Here is a 10,780-nt window from a genome sequence, read left to right as displayed (position 1 = left end):
TAGGAAAAAGAGGCTACAATTTGCACAAGCTCACCAATATTGGACAGTTGAAGACTGGAAAAATGTTGCCTGGTCTGATGAGCCTCGATTTCTGTTGAGACATTCAGATGGTAGAGTCAGAATTTGGCGTAAACAGAATGAGAACATGGATCCATCATGCCTTGTTACCACTGTGCAGGCTGGTGGTGGTGGTGTAATGGTGTGGGGATGTTTTAATGGCACACTTTAGGCCCCTTAGTGCCAATTGGGCATCGCTTAAATGCCACGGCCCACTTGAGCATTGTTTCTGACCATGTCCATCCCTTTATGACCACCGTGTACCCATCCTCTGATGGCTACTTCCAGCAGGATAATGCACCATGTCACAAAGCTCGAATCATTTCAAATTGGTTTCTTGAACATGACAGTGAGTTCACTGTACTAAAATGGCCCCCATAGTCACCAGATCTCAACCCAATAGAGCATTTTTTGGATTTGGTGGAACGGGAGCTTTGTGCCCTGGATGTGAATCCCACAAATCTCCATCAACTGCAAGATGCTATCTTATGGGCTGTCAATATGGGCCAACATTTCTAAAGAATGCTTTCAGTACCTTGTTGAATCAATGCCACGTAGAATTAAGGAAGTTCTGAAGGCGAAAGGGGGTCAAACACAGTATTAGTATGGTGTTCCTAAAAATCCTTTAGGTGAGTGTACATTTATGCATTTGGAACTTTTAGTGCATTTTTTGTATACATGTTTTTATCGCCCTAGGGAATCAAACCCATGACCTATTGCGCTGCTAACGCAATGCTCCACCAACTTTTCTACCCTATTGCATCATGGCAGAAAATCTATTATAAATATGTAATTTGCAACAGTTGCATGTGCCTAGGTTAAATTCTACCAGCACAAAATCCTACAAATGTATGGAGCTCAAAGCTATAAATCTCTGTGATACATAAATTCATGCAATGTCCTCAGGGCTGGGGATTCATTTGCCCTTTCGCCACTGCATGTGTCGGGTACACTGTGTTCTCTATCTTCAAAGCAGATGCGCGGAGGGGCGTAGCCTTGTAATGTGCTGCTGATATTGTTCAAGACTGGAGGTTATAGGTGTGTGTGTTTAAATACATATGCTTGCTTGTGTGTTTCAAGTTCCTGCCAGCACTTTGTGCAAACTGTTATTTAAGCCATCTGTCAACCTTTGCCTGCATCCCTCGGATTCCAGTATGCTGCGTTCCCATAGTGACATTTAAAATTAAGCCACTGCTTTTATGCCATACAGCCACACGTAAATGTGGCCATCCAGCAGGTGGTTTGACAAAACATTGTGCAACCCCGTCAAAGTAGCAGTACGTGCTGAAAACGCACGGTGATAGGCACCGATTGGCTCTCCCAAGGCGGTTCCCACTTCAGAACTCATTTCTAAAAAGGGACACGCGCTAACGCACTTGTGGCGGTCTCCATGGCAACAGCTGGCTCTTATGTGACAATTCTCCATTTGGAATTCCGGATGGATGGTCCAGGTTGTTCCCACGCTACATGGCGAGGAATGCCTCTTTCATAAACATGCTGTGGATGGCATTCCCCTAGAGAAAAAGTCTGTTGTTAAAAACTGGATATTGCAATGCTGACTCTTATTTAAAGATAGATTACCTTTACATTACATTTATGCATTTTGCCTTTTATTCAAAGTAACTTATACAGCACATTACAAGGTATATAATTTATCAGTATTTGTGTTCTCTCTGGGATCAAACCCTTGATCTTCTCCTGTTTAGCTGCATTACATTTGCATAATTGCAACTGCATCAAAGTATTGCCCTTTTTTCTTCATTTTTTCACTCCTAAGCATGTGTTTTGACATGCATTTATTATACAGGAATACTGACTAAAATAAACAAATGTATTATATTTTTATTTTTATAATACAACAAAATAATGGGAATAGGGCTTCTCATTTCTAAACCTAGTGACCTAGTGAACAATACTTGGTGGCTGGTCCCAAAAAAAATGTCTTCTAAAAATTTCATCTATATGCAAAAATGTATTGCATCATCACATGTGTTCTTCAAAAAGGCAATCCCAGAATACATTGCAGGATACCCTAAGTGAGAAAATCTACTCAGATGAAAATGTTATTTCTCAGATGTTGCTCTTTTGTAGCTCAGGATATTGAATGGAGTTCTTAGTTGTGTTTTATTTAGGCATCAACTTAGTCTTAGATGTTTATTCCGAAAAATTTAAAACTGTAACCGCCCCCGTTTTGTCGCTTTCCGCACGTCTTCTATTGAAAATGAACTAGACACTGGCAGCTGCCATGCACAGTGTGAAATGCCCAAATTTAAGTGCTTGCTAGCGTCTACATTTAAAATACAGACTGATCTCACGGAAAGTCGTATGATAGTCACGAAAATTTTTATCAGTTTTTTTGTGTACATGACATGAAATTCAGCTTAGTTTCGTGCCTTGAGCACAAATGGTTTTTTTTTTCGCGACACTCAAACAAATTTCTATAAATAGTTTTTCGTGTGCTTTTTCGTTTCATTTTATATTGTTTTCTTATTATTTTGACCTATTTTCTTACCATTGTCGCTTGGGATTAGAATCACTTTCTGTTACATTTTTGGACATCCAAACCCCAACTTCAGGCAAGAAAAGTTTTAAAAGCAGAAGAAAAACATGTAGAAACCAATACATAAAAGTACATCCTAACCCAAACCCCAAATCTAACCCCAACCGACAATGATTTAAAAAATAGAAAAAAATGAGAAAGCAATTCAAAAAAATGACATGAAAAGAAAGTCGTGCCACGAACACGAGATTACAAATTATAAAAATATTTATAAAAATTTGTGCTCAAGGCAAGTAAAAAAGCGGCATTTCGTGCAATGGGCACACTGCAAGAAATTAATTTCAAGAAAAAAAATTCTTAGTATTTTGTCTTTTCAGTAAAAATATCTAAAAATTCTTGCCCAAAACGACCCAAGAAAATAAGTCTTTAGTTTTTAGACCAAAAATATCAAATTTAAGTGATTTTGTGCATAAAACAAGCAAAAAATCTGCCAATGGAATGAAAAATTTTCTGTAACACTAAATTAAAGAAAATTCAAGAAAATTGTAGATTCTTTGCTTGTTGTATGCACAAAATCAATTAAATTTGATATTTTTGGCCTACAAACTAGACTTATTTTCTTGGGTCATTTTGCTCATCAAAAAAGCATCTTAATTTAAGAATTTTTAGATATTTTTACAGAAAAAAAGACAAAAATATCAAGATTTTTTTTGCTTGAAAATCAGTTTTTGCAGTGAACAAATAAATTGATCAAATTTTGCGTGACTATGACACGACTTTCCGTGAGATCATGTTGGTAAAATAACGTTTTTATGCACGCAAAAAAACGCAAAATGTGAACCGGCCAATAAGGGCTCATCATAGTTGTGCGTAGGACCTACGGCGTAGACGCGACGGTGTAGGCAATGCGTCGGTTTTCATATAAACGTCGTTGTTCGTGTCAACGTGCAAACACACATGTAGATCGCTGGTAGGTAATATCCACAAGTGTAACTCACAGTAGCAAAAGAAGTAGCCAAAGAAGAAGCAGCTTGGCCCACAAACAAAGAAGAAGAAGCAGCAGCTTGTTGGGTATGATTTGAGAAGATCAGTAGTGATCGAGGTAAATAAACAGCGACTTTTGTTGCAGTTTTAATAAATCACTCCTCAACTTGGCCCATCTTTGTAACCATTGCAGGCAGAAATGCCTACGAAGGAATGCGCCACAGATTTTTTTTTACCTGACGGGAGGGGTCCACGGTCCACGTAGAATGGACGTGTTGTTATATATTTGGCGAGGTGCGCAGAGCTACACACAGCCTACGCATAACCTACAGCATAGACCTACGCACAACTACACAACACACTTTAAAAGACAGCTGCTTATGTAAGTAGTTAACCGAAGTAGATCACTATCATCTCTTGTATCTCTTTCTCATCCTAAGCATACTGAACAGTTGACTCACCAGGCCTGGACTTCTTCTCCAAGAGCTCCGTAACAGTTTGTGTGACATTTAACTCAGATCTGGGGTCATGCATCCCATCTCAGACCTTAAAAGGGCATGACTAGTCTATCTCAGCCTTACATACTAACAAACCAATGGACCACAACAGTTCACCAATTACAGAGACAGCACGAGTATAGTGTTCAGAAGTCCAAGTGGTTTCCAGGAATCAATGATTTCAATAAATACTTTACGAAAAGATGCAAGGGTTCATCACGAAAGGTCCCTGATTTCCAGACCTTACATTCACAATCACATGAAAAAGATAGAAAATAAGACAGAAAATATAAATAATAACATCTTAAATATAATTTGCATTTGCAATATACAGTCTTATAGTTTATTTTAGCTTCTATTGACATTTTTGACAATAATGTTTCTCGATTCATTGAGTCTGAGTTTATTTGAGAACATCTCAAGTATGATTTCTGAACAAATCATTCTTGTTCTGTAAACAAATGATTCATTGAAATTGTCCAACTCAAGAGAACAATTTGTTTACTAATCCGACATTCTTAGGCCTACAAGGGTGCCACCCCCTGCCAGAGGTAACAGATGTGACTAGACAAGCTCTGTAAATGATAAAGTGCGTTTAGCTGACTGCAAGAAAATGTGTATTGTATTTACGTAAGTCAGAACATTCATGAAAAGGCAGACGGCAGTGAGTCACAGACAGCTGGGTCTTCATCTGGACAATAATGTTTGCTTAAAAGTTAATCGAACCCAAGTTAAAGGATTAGCTCATCTATAGTAAATCAGTCTGCGCCACAGCAACTTTGATAGATCTATGCCTTGTTTGTCTTTTACCAACATATTTTTGTACAAATTTTAAAAATTTATTTGTTTACAAACAGAAAGACAGACAATCACGAAATGTCCCAGCAAACATACCCGTAGGTATACTGTGGGACAGTGTGGGCAGGGCAAACCCACACCAAACTCCCATGTGGGCCCCATGCAATGTTTGCTGTGGTATTATAAAGAGAGAGAGAGAGAGAGAGAGAGAGAGAGAGAGAGAGAGCAGTGGATTACATTACATAAAATCAATCACTGTACTGTATAAGTTTCACCTTTGACATTTGCACGTTCAGCTGGCGAGAAAAGATAAGCCCAGCCCAACAAGATATGGGTACACATGTTTGTCTATATGCCCTAATAAAGGTGTTGCCATGGGCACAGTGTGTAAACTGGCATTTGATGGTGATGAAGATTATCATGATGCTATGGACTCTTTTCTAAGGCACAAAAGATGCTGTTTACAAATGTGACAGACCCGTACCCTTAGCTGACAGTTTTGGGGGTTGCTATAGAAACTAAATGGGACTCACCAGGTGCATCATGTTCTGGTTCCTTTTAGTCGGTGACTGATTACAATGTTCTCCGAGTAGAAGTACAAACACACAGAAGAACAGCTTCTTGCTAGGAAGAAAGAGAGAGAGTGAGCAAATGGTGACATTCATCCTTGTTTTTGCATTTATTATTTGAAAAATAAAATAAAAAAAATTTTTAACCCTACAATGAAACGGCTGTTGTTACACGGATGGTCATGATATCAGGCTGCAATAGCGTGGTACTTTAATATAAATCATGGTCCTCCTGTTTACCACAGTGGTGGCCGGTGACTTCTTTTTTCGAGGGCGCTCGACAGTCACAACATGGATGTAGCCCCTTCATGTGTGGGGTTCATAATTTTAAAACATGTGTTCTGCGCGTCAAGTGATCCTATGTACGTGTTTTGTCAAAATAAGTTGACATAACTTAGAAAAGCACGTTGAAATTGTTCAACTTAATTTGATAAGTTAAAGTAACTTAAAAATATGTGTTGATATGATGTTAATACAGTGTAAGAAAGTACATTATGTGTGTTGTGGTGTTTTGTACTGTAATGTGCTAATAGCAATGAGAAAAGGAGCCGACAGATATACATATTGCTCCAAACTGACCAGTTTGTTCTAGCATGACCTCTTGTCAGATATCTGAGGTAAATATTTACTTTTAACAGCCCACATATGAGCAACGATAACACATTCTTTTTAAACCACAGTGTTTTCCCATATTATCAACCTACTTATTTTGCAGTTTTCAATGGAAAGAATTTGATAACGTGAGTGTGGTTTGTTGGAAACGTCCAGAATGCAGATAACTGTTAGTGGAGACAGCCTGGATGATGGGAGTGTGACCTTGTTTTTTTAATTCACCGCAGGAGTAATAAATATAAAACACGGAGAGGTGAATAGGTGACAAGAATTTTAAATGCATTCCCAACAGGCCTCCAAACATTAATCCAAAATTTAAAATATGACCTGAGGTGCGTTACCAAAAGCATCGTTAGCCAACGAACATCGTAGGTTCCATCGTTACTAACATCGTTCAACGATTAGATGTTTCCCGAAACCATCGTTCAAATGAACATTCGCAAACTGCATCGCTGACTTGTGTCGTTGGAACGTAGAAGCATCGTTCCTTGTTATTATCATATGTAGACTTCCGTTGATCATACTTTTGAACAAAATAAGCAAAAAACATGTAGTACAGTCTATATCCATCATTCAATATATATTACAATTTAATTTTAAGTCTTTAAATTTGTAAACAGAATGAAAGCGCTGAATTTGAAAACTGCGCATGTGCGCAGCCTACAAACTTTAAGACCCTGGGGAATCCATGGGAGGGGTGACGTAAGAGGGAACTTGCGCGTGAATTAAATATCTTGAAAATAAACAATAGATAACTAAATCACGATAACAAAATCAGTCTTCCGATGCAATATATGTTATATACAGCAATAATCTGACATTAAATCGATTTGCACAGATTAATTAGTACTTCATCTCCCACGTGACTTCATCAACTACCGTATGTTGTTAAACCAACATGGTTCAAACGATGAATGTGCGACAAAGTTACTATGCTTTCGGGAAACAGTCGTGACAAGGTAGTTCGTTTCTCCAACGATGCATCGTATGGTCGTTCAGCAACGAGTTACGTCGTTGTTTGGGAAACGCACCCCTGAATAGTTCTTAAAGGGGATTTTTTTTCGTATTTAAGTGCTATAATTGGGTCCCCAGTGATTCTATCAACCTAGAAAATTTGAAAAAGATCAACCCAGTAACTTTCTTTGCAAGCATGTGAAAAATAATTCTTTAATAATTTTGCTCCCCTTGTGATGTCATAAGGGGATAAGAGTGCCTCTTAATCTGCACTATCCAACCACAGCACTGCCATTTAGTGCATTTAATGCATTTGAATTTAAAAGGACATGCACCCAAAATGGCACATTTTTGCTCACACCTACAAAGTGGCAATTTGTATGTTATTATAATAAATTATCTATATGGTATTTTGAGCTAAAACTTCACATTTGTACTCTGGGGACACCAAAGATTTATTGAACATTTTAGAAAATGTCTCCTTTGAAAAACATTGCAATTCCTAAATATCTAAAATAAACTGATGATGAAATTTAAACCATAAAGATTTTAGTAAAAACATCTCATGCATTGTTCATTTCGAATGTAAATCTATTCTTTAATAGCCTTACATCATATCTATACTGTAAACATGATATTGCATGATGATGTAAGTACCACGTATTCATGTTTTTTAGATCTTACATCATTATTACTATATGAAGACAACTCATTTTCCTGTAACATTGTTATGCAAATATGATGTCAGAGATGTGCAATAGCACAACATGAACATAATGTGTCCTTTAAAGAGCACGTGCATGTAGCAATGTGTGTCTTTGCATGTGTTTTAGTAGTGGTTGGGGACATAAGGCTTCTCTCTTGTGAGATCATTATGCTGTAGGAGTGAATAAGGCTGCCACCCCCTCATTCCCTGTTGATCACTAATTACCCCAACTATATACTCCAGGGCATAAGATCATGTAAGAAATAAGAGAAGGCTTAAAATAGAAGTGAGAAATCGTGAGATTGCACAGACATAGAAAATTGATTCAGGGATTTGCGTCTGAGGAATAAGGATAATTATAGATTTAAAAAAAAAAATGTTTTAAAAAAATTAAAACTTCAGCACAAATTCACTTTACAAAGGAAAGTAAAATATACATTCAAACAAATTACTGGATAATTTAACCCAGAAAATGTTTATATAGTGTGGGTTAAAATAACACAGCATTTTGGGTTAAAATAACCCAGCACAAGTTTAAATACCTTTAAAATAGATTGGGTTTGTCCCTTTTTGACTCAATGCTGGGTTGAAATCAGCAAGCATTTTTTAGAGTGTAGTTATATTCAAAAAAATATTCGATGTATACAGAAAAATTATAAAGCACATATTTATAAACTGTAGGATCTGAGATTGTTAAATAGACAGACATGTGATGTACTTTCTTTTATTCACTTCTTATTCTTTACTTTTATATATTTCATTCATTATTTAGGCTTATATTCATTTTATTCTACCTATTAATTTATTCAACATTACTGTTCATTATTGCTGCTGTTTATTCTTATGTTGGTGCTGTATAGTCTCCAGAAATAGGGTTAATGGCTGGCATCCCAAGGTTTTTAATAACATCATGAGAATGTTGTGAAACAATACATTTTGATGCTTCTAGTCAGATGATGTCCATCAAGAATGCAACTTATCCATTAATAAACCATCTTTATTACATTTAACATCACTTTGTCTTCTGCCTGTTGTTGACTTCTCATCCATCTTTGTATCTGCGCTGTATTACAGTTTTTTTCGATTGCTAAACGCCAGTGGGCACAACTGGAGTCACATGTGCAAAACTCTAACTACAGTCTGCACAGCAGCAGTTCATGTGGACCAAACTCTAGTTCGTTTTTCATTGCTTGAACACAGTTTTCAAAACTTTACACACTTATTCCATGACTTTAACCACAACCTGCACAACACTGTGGATTTACAGCACTTTGTTCAAATGCTAACACACTGCTGTCAAAACTGTGAATCACACATTCAAAACACAATTGATTTCAGCCTTGTGCCTTTCAAACACTGCTGATTGCAATTTCATATAAATATAAATTCCAATTTCATATATATATTTCATTTATATATAATATTACCTTTCATGTACTTTAAGTTTCTACCTTTTTTCTCATTACTGTAATTCCGTAAATTACTACAGACAACTGAAGCAAACTGCTAATTTTCATTTACCCTAAAAAATTATGATGTTCTAAAAAAAATATTGTGATAAATCAATAAATAAATCATTCTTTAAAGAAAACATTACTTGGTGTGACATCACTGAAATTGTTAAAACTGTAAAGATATAAAGTTAGTATTTTGTGTATTGGTGTTTGATGTTAGTGTTTTTCCTCTCAGTGTGTTGTGAGTGACAGTGTGTGTTATCTCAGTGAGGGTTGTGTTTAGTGTTTGGCTGCACGGAGCTGTTTTGAGCCATATGTTAAGAGTTGTGCTCAGGTGACTTTTGGTAGTGCAGACTGTAGTTAGAGTTTTGCACATGTAGCTCCAGTTGTGCCCACTGGCGTTTAGCAATCGAAAAAAACTGTAACTGACAACAGTCTCTATCCTTGAGTAATGAACTGAGTCATTTTTCCCTGACATGATAGAGATCTAGTAAGATAGATCTAAGGTTGGATCTGTGTAGCCATCGTTGGATCCATCGGTCCTTGATACTGATTGGTCAATAGCTGTGTTTAATTTACACAGGTATACTTTACATTTATACAAATGAGATTTGTATCATGAAATCCATGTACAGTACTGTGCAAGTCTTTTTATATTATATTTGTTGTTTTTGCAATGTTATAGTGATCATATATAATTGTTTCTCAGTCTCTTTAATAAAATACATCCATAAAATACAGGAAATGTGTATGTAGTATTAAAAACTGTATAAAAATGTAAACTGATATGTGGAGTATTTAGGGTAAACTCCCCTTCCACTTGATCAATAGCAGGGAACTGCAGGATCTCTTAAACCTAAATAAAATTAAATCTTAGTTTCTAATTTTAAAGAAATTTGTCTTTTTACTTCATTCTGCTCCAAAACGCTCAAGATGTGTTTAGTGCCAAGAGAGGTCACACTAAACACCGCCTAAAGAAGACATTTAATCCTGAAAATCCTTTTTTGTACATATATATTTTTTGTTTTTATGTTAATAAAATAGATAGAAAAATAAATATAGATGGACATTAAAACTTCTAAAACAACAAGTCTGGTGGTGGTGGCCTAAGACTTTTGCACAGTACTGTACATTTACAGTTTTCACTCAAATAGTTGTGTAATAATTTTATGAAAAATTTGAAGTTTGATTTAAACCATCATTACACTATGATTTGAATCTTTACTTGGGTCAATATAAAGATATCACGGTTATATTTTCACAGAATGTTCTTTACATTATGTTGGATGATTTTATGTAGAAAACACAAAAAGGTTTTCCCAGACAGGTTCATAAATTTTAAAGTATTAAAAATTTCCGGTTGCATGTAGTTTGTTTCAGGGACGGACTGGGGCTAAAAAACAGCCCTGGACTTTTTCCCAAATAGGCCCATCATCTGGCCATTCGCCCCTAGCCGTGCACAACAGACACAAGGATGTCCTGATATGCCACAATACTGTCAGACTATTAGACAAGGATATTTAATATTTTGTCCATGTCATATTAAACTTTGATGTATAATAAGGCTGTGAAATAATGAAAATAGCTAGGCCTATTAATTTTGTCTGTACAGCTTTCACAAACAACCACCAGGTCTTTGCCAATTCCAC

This window comes from Paramisgurnus dabryanus, chromosome 23 (assembly GCF_030506205.2).
Source record: "Paramisgurnus dabryanus chromosome 23, PD_genome_1.1, whole genome shotgun sequence".
NCBI lineage: Eukaryota > Metazoa > Chordata > Actinopteri > Cypriniformes > Cobitidae > Paramisgurnus > Paramisgurnus dabryanus.
Note: the sequence above shows the minus strand (reverse complement) of the source record.